The sequence below is a fragment of the Argiope bruennichi genome, chromosome 7 (assembly GCF_947563725.1).
Source record: "Argiope bruennichi chromosome 7, qqArgBrue1.1, whole genome shotgun sequence".
Lineage (NCBI taxonomy): Eukaryota > Metazoa > Arthropoda > Arachnida > Araneae > Araneidae > Argiope > Argiope bruennichi.
In genome coordinates, this window is record NC_079157.1 from 113,018,814 (window position 1) to 113,030,603 (window position 11,790).

The window sequence follows — 11,790 nt, forward strand, 5'->3', positions numbered from 1 at the left end:
TCTGATCTACAATAGCTCAAACAATGTGAAGAATGCACTTGGCTTTTGTCCGCAAATTAACACTTTGTACTCAAAAATATACTATAACAAAATGTTTTGTAAAAGTATTCAAACTATGGATGTTTTACTCACATACAAAAAAAAAATCATTAAAAATCATATTATTTATACAGCTGTAAAACTATATTGAACAAATTTTGCATTAAAAAAAGTTAGAATATATTTATGGAAAACATGTTTGAATACCACAAAATATTTTTTTACTTGACTGCAATTTTAATCTAATGTTGTATCATCTTATCTTAAACCTTTTGCGTTGTGTGAATACGAAGATAAATCAAAGATATTGGGGGGGGGGATACGAAATCTACTGTAGAAAGAAGTATTTTTTGCAGCAACTAGGGTCATAAGCATTGATTTCTGTACTCATCAATTTGCTGTCTATCTGATCACGATTAAATTCAAAACGAAGCGGTAAATGGTCCATGTCTTCAAAATTGTAATACAATGTTGGAATCGAAAGGTCAAAAATTCATACTTGATCTTTTTTCCTTATATTACAAAACACCTGCAACGCTGGATACAAGAGAGTTGAAAGGAGAATTCTTCTGCTGTTTCTTTCAGACATCGTATATTATTTCTAAATACATTAAAACATCAAGTTCTTCTCTTTACGGTATAACTGCCATAACAGCTTTACCGTAGCTCTACCTATTACGATATTCTACCACGAATTTTATTCTTCTGATCCAATCTAATAGGATTATGACTGGATTTCTCACTAATAGTTAAAATAAACTGAAAGACTTTAAAAGCTGGCAACGTGCAATAAAATTTGTGCCTCATATTCAAGAGTCGAAATTTTACATTGTTGCTTTGAGTCGTAGTTCACAGCTGTCACCTCAAGAAATTGCATGTCTCCACTATATTATTTAACGTTCTGAATGCAGCGCAATGTTGTGAAGCTATAGTAAAAATGTTCTTGGGCAATTGTGCTTGAATTGTTACAACTATTTTCTTATTTCGTTATATTTACGAGACTCCAAGTGTTAAGAATCCTAAGATTGTATCTTATTACCATATAGCCTGTTACAATATTTTTAAGATACTGGCTGGAATTCAATACATGGAGCGATATCGTGGAGAGATCATACCATATATTGTGTTAACAGGATATTCAAATGTAAATAAGCGTATTTGTAAATATGTCAAAACTATTTTTGAGCACAATTTCGAGTATTGTTACACGAATGCAAGATAAAAGAAATACTCTTGTATCAAAGAAATCCGTCTTTAAAATGGTAAAACGCAGCAGAAGCGTATTCACGGGTAGTGGAAGCGGTCACCTCGTGCCTCGAGATCTATATGGGCCTCAAAATCTATTTCGATAGTATTAGTGCTAAAACAACGGTTTTTTTTTTTTTTTTTTGAGAAGGGAGGGTCTGGTTTACAGAATTTCTTTCCTTTGCTTTTTTTTTAAATAAGAAAATATATGAATAAAAAAGCCAAATGATTTTTTGGGGTGGATGAACACTGGCGGGAAATGGGGCTAAAAATATCTTGTCACTAAATAATTTTGAAAACTATGGTATTCAGGGGGTTTAAAAGACATAAATGTGACGAAAAATAATATTAAATCAACAATCTATATAATTACAATAATAATTAAAAAATTAAACATTTCCAAGCCTCAAGCACTGGTCCGATTTCAACAATTTCTGTTTTACGTGAAAGCTTATAACCTCCAGATAAGTTTTCCAGGATTTCCATCTTCCCTCCGTATTATTTTGAAATTTATCGTAAAATAAAACTATAACACAGCAACAAAAGGACCGATTATGTCAGTTTATATTATGCTGGCCGATTATGCTGTTTGCCAATTAATTTTGTCCTTTTTCCTGCATAGTACACTATTTTGCAAGAACGCTTTAAAATATTATTTTCATTTGTTCTGGTACAATGCAGTTGACCAAAGGTAGTTGACATGACTAAATTAATACTTTCAATTTGGTGAGCGAACAGTTAGTCCCCAATGGCGGTTAGCATCTTTTAAACTAAAAACTCGAAAAGAATATCTTTTAGTTTTTTGTTTATCCAATGAAAGGGATGGATTCCGAGTACTATTATTTACATCAATCGTCAAATTCTGGTGCTATAGTACGATTTTTCTTTTCTGCTAGAATCAGAATTACTAATACTTTGGGATTTCTTTTCCCAAGAAATTTAATTTAAACGGGTACTTCCATCTTCAATAAAATCAGGCCGCTTAAATTAGTGAGAATAATTGACATTTTTTTCTGTATTAATTGAAACATTTTAAATTCCTTAAATTACAAATGGTAATTAAGTAGTTTAGTAAAAAATTGTTCTATTGCCTTTTTTTTACCTTTCTCCAAATTAAAATTTAGCCATGCTGAATTTGTAATGCAAGTTGAAAGAGAGATCGTTTTCTTTTCTAAAATAATCAAGAACTATTTGAGAGACAGTTGAGTCAATTGTCTAGCTTAAAAATGTTAATGACTTTTTCATAACACCAAATTCTTCCAATTTAAAGCAAGAAAAGGGACATTTTGATGCCTTTCAATATCCATTTCTATGTCTGTAACATTTTACTTTCATTTTTTAAAATTTCTTTTATTACCATATCAAAAATAAACATTTAATGCTACTCAATTTGCATTTTTGTACAACCCACCAAAATTTCATTTTGTTTCTTATTTGGCACTAATAAATAATATCTATCCTTTTCTATCCTTTTTTTTAATGTGTAATACTAAATTAAAAAATAAGCCACTCAGATTATAGAAAATTGGCAGTATTTATTTCAGCTTGAAGTTCAGAAATAATATAAAATTTCTTCTTAATAGTTTTCAGTTTATGATAATTTTTTTTATTATTCATAAAAAAAAATTTAGTGATTTATGAACTCAAGCCCATTTTCACTCATTCTCATGTAACAGATACATACTCATTTACGAACTTTCTCATATAACAAAGAGAAAGCATTGTAATCATATAAAAAATTTGAACTCCAGATTTTGACAAATCTCGAGGTTTCTATCTTCCTTCAGTTCCTCAAATACATTTTGAGAGTTATGTCAGTCTATATGTTTGTGAACATGATAGCTCAAAAACGCATTGAGCAAGACAAATGGAATTTGATATATGGTCTTTACACAATGTTTGTAGATTTCTGTCAAATTGGGAACGAAATCCATTCATCCCTCTGTTTGGTTGACTGTTCGACAGTTTGTGAGCACGATAATCATGAAACCTAAATAGCTATATGAATAAAATTCGATACACAAATTCAGTATCTAAAGTTAGATACATATCGAAATTTGAATTAATTCGGTCAAAGAATTTACCGTCTTTTAATCTATACTTTTGCACACATATAAACGATGTAATTTAAAAATTTAACGGTAAATAAGTGAAATTTGGGATGTGACTTTGATATTAAAATTGTAAATCTGCGTTGAATTTTGATTTCGATTGGTTAAAAAAAGCATTCGCAATGCATAATCTTTTTCCACCATATTGCGAAGCACAAAACTCTTATGTGAGGTTTGTTATCTGAAAGCAACAATCAGCACACGTGACTTTCACTAAAGCGCCTAAGGTTTACAATTTTTTGCGGGGGGAGAGGGGGTGGGCACTTTTATTAGGGATCATAATAGAATATTTCGGAGGGAATTAAAGTGTCGTCCTATGCCAGTTAAAGCGCCATCCTCGTCATCTGATCACGGTTCAAATTTACGAGGTCCGTCCAAAAATAGCCCTAGTGTTGGTTTAAAGCGGGATGTTAATACAATTGAACTGAAGTGAGCCTACTTATTTTTTTGCTACAATGTGCTCGCAATGGATTGGACAAGGGATCTTGAAAATATATAAAACTTGGAGTATTTTTCAGAAACTTCAATGCCGTGGTGACCTGGTGGTAAGGTGTCTGCTTCGGAGCCGGAAGATATCAGGTTCGAGACCCAGTTCTACCAAAGAACCGTCGTGTAAGCGGGTCTGGAGCACTTTAAATCTGTCAGGACCAAACGACCTCTCTTTGGTGTAATGTGGAAGTTTGGAGAGGGGGCCAGGGTATTGGCTCAGGTGTCGTCCTCGTCGTCTGACCGCAGCTCAAAATTACGAGATCCGTCTTAAAATAGCCCTAGTGTTGATTTAAAACGGGACGTTTAATATAACCAAATTGATTTCAATAGTTGCAGGAATATTATATAACTGTTTCTACAGATATAATAAATTCGTATTAACTATTCTTTGCTTTTTTTTTTTTTCAAATACCATTAAGCCAGTCGAACTCTATTTAAATTTTAAAGTAAAGTTATTAGTATTATTAATTAAAAAATAAATTCTAAATTTTAAATACCTTATCGTTCCCCAGTATTGCTTTAAAACGGGACTTTATTATAACTAAATTAAACTTGAAATTATAACTAATAAAAATCGTCAAAGAACTCTACTATAGTTGCTTCAAATCATTTATATATCTATATATAAAATTTTGTACCGTTACTTTTTTACCGTCAATATAAGTTTTACATGAGAGGCCACAAAATATTTCAGCTTCTGTACCCTCGTATTGTCAAAATCCACGAATGGTAAAACGGAAAATAGTTTTACTTTATAAACATACAACTTCCTTAAAATACTTGGATTGGCTTAAGCACTTTTTTCTTTTCTATTTCATTTACGGAGGAAGCGTTATCGTGAGAAAAGATGGGGTTGATAGCACTTTTTGTATAGATATTTCAGTTCTTATGCCGGGTTTTCACTCGGCCAGTAAGCAGCACATGCATAGAAAGGCTAAAAAATGCTGTTGGGTCGATGGCAAATATTTGTCCCGGTAGGACAACAACATGCTGCTGTAAAGTATTTTTTACTTACTGCGCATGCGTTTGCATAATTTGGCGGGTTTTTTTGTTGTAACAAAATTGATCACTTATAGATTAATTCCGACATGTTTTGCTCTTTCTAATGAGAGGCCGTATTTTTTTCTTCTTTTTATTAGATATTTTTTTCTACAGTTTTCCAAATTTAGGTATGTTGATCTTTTTTTTTTTTTTTTCTTTTAGCATGATTTTTTGTGAAAATATCCATTATTTTAATACGATACGCAGTGGGAAAGAAAAATTCAGGGACGACAAAACGGCAGTTTATAGCCAAGAATGGAATGCCTGAATCTACCTCTTATAACTGGTCGAGTGTAAACCCGGCATTACGTGAGGAATGCTTGTCAGTGACGAATGACTTTATAACTGCATTTTACTCTCATCCAACTAATGGATCAGTTTTGTTAATAAAGAAAACATTTTTCTTTTTTTAAAAAGTAAATGTTTTCATTCACTTTAAAAAAAGAAATATGTTCACTTTAAAAAAAATGTTCGAGAGAGAAAAAGGCCAGAACAAAATGTAATTTAATGGCTTTAGGCTCATATGTGAAAAGGAAACTAATACAATTACCTTTTTTCTTTTCTTAGTAAAACAGTAGCTTGCCTCTAGACTCGAAACCTCTCCAAGCTTAACTACTGGAAATTAATATTGAATAGCATAAATTTTGGAGAACGAGCCGAAATAAAATTCTTCACGCATAATTTGTTTTCTATACGGATATTTAAAAAAAAAAAAAAATACTGCTATCGTATCCAAACGTGTATTAGATGTCGATGTCAAAAATAAAATTTTTGAATCTTGTCAGTCTCAACTGCATCAAAGTGCATTTTGAAAATTTAGAAAATTAATGAGCTGGCAAATAATTTTGATGATGCCACCCAATATGGTCATGTACTGAAAATTCTAATTCATTATTCTTTTATGAAAATGATTTATAGGGAATTTATTCACAGGAAATTCGACGAATTAAGGTTTCATTTTTCCCCCCAGAATCGTGCTGAGGATTATATGCACAAAAAATAATACAAAGTGAATTTAACTTTATAGATAAAGGTTTCTCTCATGTTTATTTAGTTTGAATTTAGATAGTAATTCTAATTATGTTTGAGGTAACTTCTATGCAATTCTGACTACGATTACATTTTATCCTGTAATTCAGATTTCTCTTTTTGTTGTTGCACCGAGATTGAGATTATTAAAATTAAAAATAAAGCTTTGTCTTCAAGAAATTTAATATACATCTATTAGCAGCGTATTTGTAATATTATTAATGAATAAACAACTTAAAAAAATTTATGATGCAAGGGGACAGTTTCTTGTCATGATATTATGATTCTTTCTCTTGTAATCCTGCTGCTTTGTATTTATTCATGTAATTTAGTATTGTTTAGTTTGTAATTTATAAATTAGATTATGATGTCATAATGCCCAGTTGAATTTTGTTATACATATTTTTCATTTGTATAACAAACTGTTTATAGTACATTCCTGTACATTTTAATTGATATCTGATGGCAAGAACTATTTTTAAAACATGGTTAAGAAATTTGTACATATAGATTGCACACTATTTTCAATTTGGACAAAAATTCTCAAAATAATAATATGCTATAAATGTACTTAAAATTTACTTAAGATTCAACCATACAAACTGTGTTTATAGCAGTAATTTTAATAATATATACAGTATCTGACATTGAAATTAAAATGATACATCTTACAGATTTTTATTTTAATGTTTTTACAGATCTTACAGATTTTTATTTAACTTCTTTACCTTTCTGATGTTTATTTTTTATGGATATATTAACTAGCCGATATACTTGATGCTGTTCGCATGAAAATATTGTCATGTCCCTTATTTATAAAAGAATAATTATTCAATTCTTTTCAAGGAAGTTTCACACAAACTTATCTTTTTCTTCAGTATATAAGCAAAATTTTAAATGGTTATAACGGTTAAAAAAACTGTAGTTATTACAACAGATCAGTTGCTGTCGCCTACGCTACGTAAATTTCACTTTTAGAAGAGAGAAAATATATTCAATAATAGAAATTTGGTGAAATTCCAGCGCCACGCAAATAAAAACATTTTTAAAGAGTATGCAATACTTTTAATGTAATTAATTTATATAAAATATTATAACACAAAAATGTTGTTATCATGCGAGGCATCTTAAATTTTTTTTAAAAAAAGGAAACATCATTTGTACAAAACAGTTTTTAAATCTTAAAGCTTTTTCACGAACAGTATCAAATGATTTTTAAGAATCATCTAATTTTTTTATAAGCCATTAATAATTTTTTCCTTTCCTTTCTTTTGTGTGTGTGTGTGTGTGTGTGAAATAAATCAGGGTGATATAATTTATGTTCTAGATTAAAGGAAAAAGTTAAAAAAAAATCCTAGTATAAATCTATAATATAAAATAATTTAAAAACAGTATGATGGAAATATTCATCATCATACGAATTTACATGTTAAGTTCAGTACAAAATCTTCAGTGTCCTTCTCTTCTAAATTTCTCCACTCATTATCGCTTTTATTAGCAAAAAAAATCTCAGATGAGTCATAAAAAAAATTCAAGAAATCGCACGTTTCTTCCAACCACAACAAACAGCGGAATGACAAGTTCAAACCCGCTATAATGATTGTGACATTTGATTTTTTTTTAACAGGTACGTTTCTTATTACGCAATAATCGTAAAAAAATTGCCAGCAACAAACAATTTACAGTACACCTGTTTTGAGTACAATTTTTGTTCACTAAATGTTATGATGGAAATATCCATCATAACATTTAGTGAACCATTAATTTTTTGTTAATTAAAAACTTAGTTTTTAATTAACAAAAAATTAATTAATTTAATACACTCTTTTCTTATATTTTATAATATTTATAATCAGAATTTGTAAAAAGTTTCTGTATTTTTCCCACAACGTGTCAGCTATTTATGAGTTTTACTTGAACTTTTATATAACTAAATATAAATAAAGAGTTTGTGTATAGAGGCGAGAAACTATTCACCCCAACTTTGTACAGTTCATAAATTTAATTACTTATTTATTTAGTTTTGGATATAATATCGAAATCAATCATCGTTCCAAATTTTTGATGTTCTGATCTTCAACTGGGGGAGGGGGACATAACTGAGATAATTTTTTTTTTATCCACAGTCTCTTATCTTGAGTTCTATGCTTTCTCCTTCTCCAAATTTCCTGTGCATCCACAGGCTTTTTTAGATGCTTTATTTCCTCAACAAAGTTTTCCCCTTTAAAAAAAAAATATTTTCTTGAGTGCAGCCAATAAAGTTAAAAACTAGATTTCAGACGCTTGTCCATGGCAGAAACTTTTTTCTCAAGGCGAAAAAATAAAAACGAAGAAATAATTATGTTAAATAAATAAAAAATCCATTTAAAAGCGCAATTAATTTGAATTATTATATTATTGCATTCAAAACCATTTTTTTAACTATTTTTACTATTTCAACTATTTAGTTATATTGAAAAAATCTGAAAAGATAGGCATTCAAAAACGTTTGCAATGTCGATATTATTCTGTGCGATCCGATATAAGGTTATGAAAAAAAGTTCTAGCTACGAGGGGAAGGAATGGAACCACTTTCTGGGGCCACATGTCATATTATCTATTTAGAATAAAATATGGAAGAATAAAATTTTTTAAAGAACATTTCCATTAAATGCATTCACATGGAAAAGAACCATATCACTATAGATAATCTAAATCATTTTTTTTTTTTTTTTCCTTTCCTGCATTCATAAAATACAAAGAAAAAGTACTGGTATTGTCAAATGTTCTGTGGAATTTCGTGAATTTTCTACGAAAAAAGAATTTGCATCTGTTTTTCGATTATATAAGAATATAATTCAAAAACTAAGCCAGCTAGGAAAATGAAATTATTTAACACTAAAATTGTGAATCTGTTTGAAATTCTGAATAGAAATCCTTCAAAGAGAATTCTATTTGCTCATTCGTTTTCAACTTCGTGCATTTTAGTTATCATATGAACATCAAAGAAAAAAAAAATTAAAATTCTACTTTTCAAAATGGATCTGAATATTCCTCGAACGGGAAGTAAATTTTAACTGCATTTTTCTAATAAAACTAAATTCTTAAAAAAAGACCAACATTTGATTTATATGACATTTCTAAAGCTATTTGAATATCTGTATCCAAAACAAATTGATGACCTGACACTGATAAAAGAATAAAGGAGGAGGAACTACAGTGTTACAAGTTCCTCAATTTTAAGAGGCGGGCGAGGATTATCTTATGAAAAAAATTTCTTGCTTTTTTCTTGACTATTTTAGGATTCGGGGATTTTGGAGTAACAGAGAACGTAATCAACTTAACGTCAACACGAACATCATCCAGAATATTTGAAAATGCAGTCTTTAGTGATTAGCTGGGAATATTAGTTGTGTTTAATTTCAATTAATTTCCGACGCATAACTGGATATTCATGATTCCTTCAATAAAATAATTTTGAGATAATGAAAACGTTTTAGTTTAACATCCTTACACTTGCTATGTCTATTGCGTACATGAAACTTTTTAATGAAGTCGAGCCAGGTAACATCATAGTACCATTTAAAACTTCAGTGTCTGCGTAATCTATTTCAAATTGCCCGGTTTTTTTTCCGGGAAGGGGGGGGGGTAATATATTTTTATTATTGAATTCTCGATAAGTGTGATAAGGAGAATTTTCTTCCATAGATATGAACAAATGAAGACAATCACGCGATTAAATGGATAAACAAAAGCAGATTAAATGTGAAAAAATTATACAACTTTTTTTTAAAAAATTTCTAAAAGAAAAGTAAAGTTTACAGGACAGCATTGAAAAGACTATTTTTAAAATTAAGTATTGTGCAATAATATTTTCAGAAGTTATAGCGGAAAATCGTCAAAATCGCTTTAACTGATTAAAATTATTATTAAAATTCAAAAATACACTCCATGGAGCAAATTCCTACCTGTTATACACTACATTTTTACAAAATTTCATAGCTCTAGGTCAAGTAGTCAGTCTTATAGCGTACCAATACACAGACACATTCTTCTTAATTATTAATAGAAAAAATGATATTGGAAATATTGATCTTGGGTCATTTATTTCATGCTCTCAAGCACTTTTTTTGACAAATCTTCCTACATATAAGTGTATCATATACATTCCCAAATAAAAATAAAATATAGATTTTGATGAAGGTATATGCATTTAGTTTAAAAATTAAATGGGTTTTGCAAGTTATATATTTTCGATTTCGAACAGCCATCTTATGTGAACACACACAAAATCGGAACTTTTCCCGAACAGAATGTAGCAAAATATATTCGTGACTTTAGATGACAGCTTATAACTTCTGATAATCAAAATTCCTGTTCTGATGTTTCATGATAGATGAAAGTTGTTGAATTGCACTGCAATAACAAAAATTTCCATAACAAAGAAAAATAAAACTTGATTAATATATTTCAGAACTCATTTAATGTATTTGAATGCAGTATATTGCTTGAAGAAGGACAAAAGTTTTTCACAACAAAAATTTTTCTCCTTTATTCAATAAGTAAAATTTAAAGGCACAGATATAATATAACATCTGCACATTTTTTTTTCCAACACAATTATCTTTTAAGTAGTTAGTTGTACAATGTGGCAAATGACTAGTTTTATTTTCCCCTACATGAATTAAATGAGGAACATACAATCATGGATTGAATAGCAAATATTCTATGACATCTAATAAACATAAAAAATGCATTCACATTTAAATGTTGATATTCTTTTGAAAATAAGTCTTGATAATAAGCTTCTTCATACCAAAACATTTTCTCTATTTTTCCAGTATGAAAAATGGCACACACAGACACACACCAAAATCCACAAAAATGAATGCAAAATTTTATACACAAACTACAATATAAAATACAAATTAACAATTAAGAAATACAATTTTAAGAAATATATAATAATAATCAGCCACAATGTCAAAAAAAACATCTGCATATGATAATTTAATTTTCTAAGAAATTCTTCCTATAACATTTACTTATTAAAAATAAAACTGATCAATTCTATTAAAGACGAAATCAGTTCCAAAGATTTAGAAATATATATATATAAAAAAATTACTTATTAAAAATGAATAATTTTCAGAAAAAAATTTGCACTATACTATATTATTAAAAATTAAATAATTCCTAAGCAGTTCAAAAGAAAGATCCTACAAACTGTATTTTTCAATCTGAATTATTCATATCATTTACAAACAATTTATTTTGATATAGAAAGCTCAGGAAAGGATTTTTTTAAAAAGTAAAATATTAACAAACTCTATAATAAAGCATTAGGATAAACATTTAAGACCAAGAGCATTCTGTGTTTTAAATAATACTTTTAAATACATGATATGTCCAAGTTATCCATGATCTACATTATCATGTAAAAATATGTTGCAGGAAAGTTTTAGTATCATGATAAAATTTAGGTAATTGAATTTTAGAAGTGAAATGATATTAACTTCAATTTTTAAGTTGGAAAAAAAAATACACCAAGTATAACAGCACTTTTGAAGGGGGGGGGGAGCTGCATTAAAGTTTAAAAATTAATATAGTATCTTCAATTTGATTTAAGAATTTTGGTTCTTAAATAAAGCTTTTTCTAAAGACAAAATTTATCTATACACAATAAAGCAAAACTCTTTATTTAAAATGGAAATTAGTAATTTATGATCTATGTATATTGGAAACACTTATTTCAATTACAGTTTAAAACAAATCCTTTAGAACTTTTTAGATTTAAATAAAATTTGTTCCATATTTATGTTTTATCAGTTAAATTTTTCCACAACTCAAAAAAGTA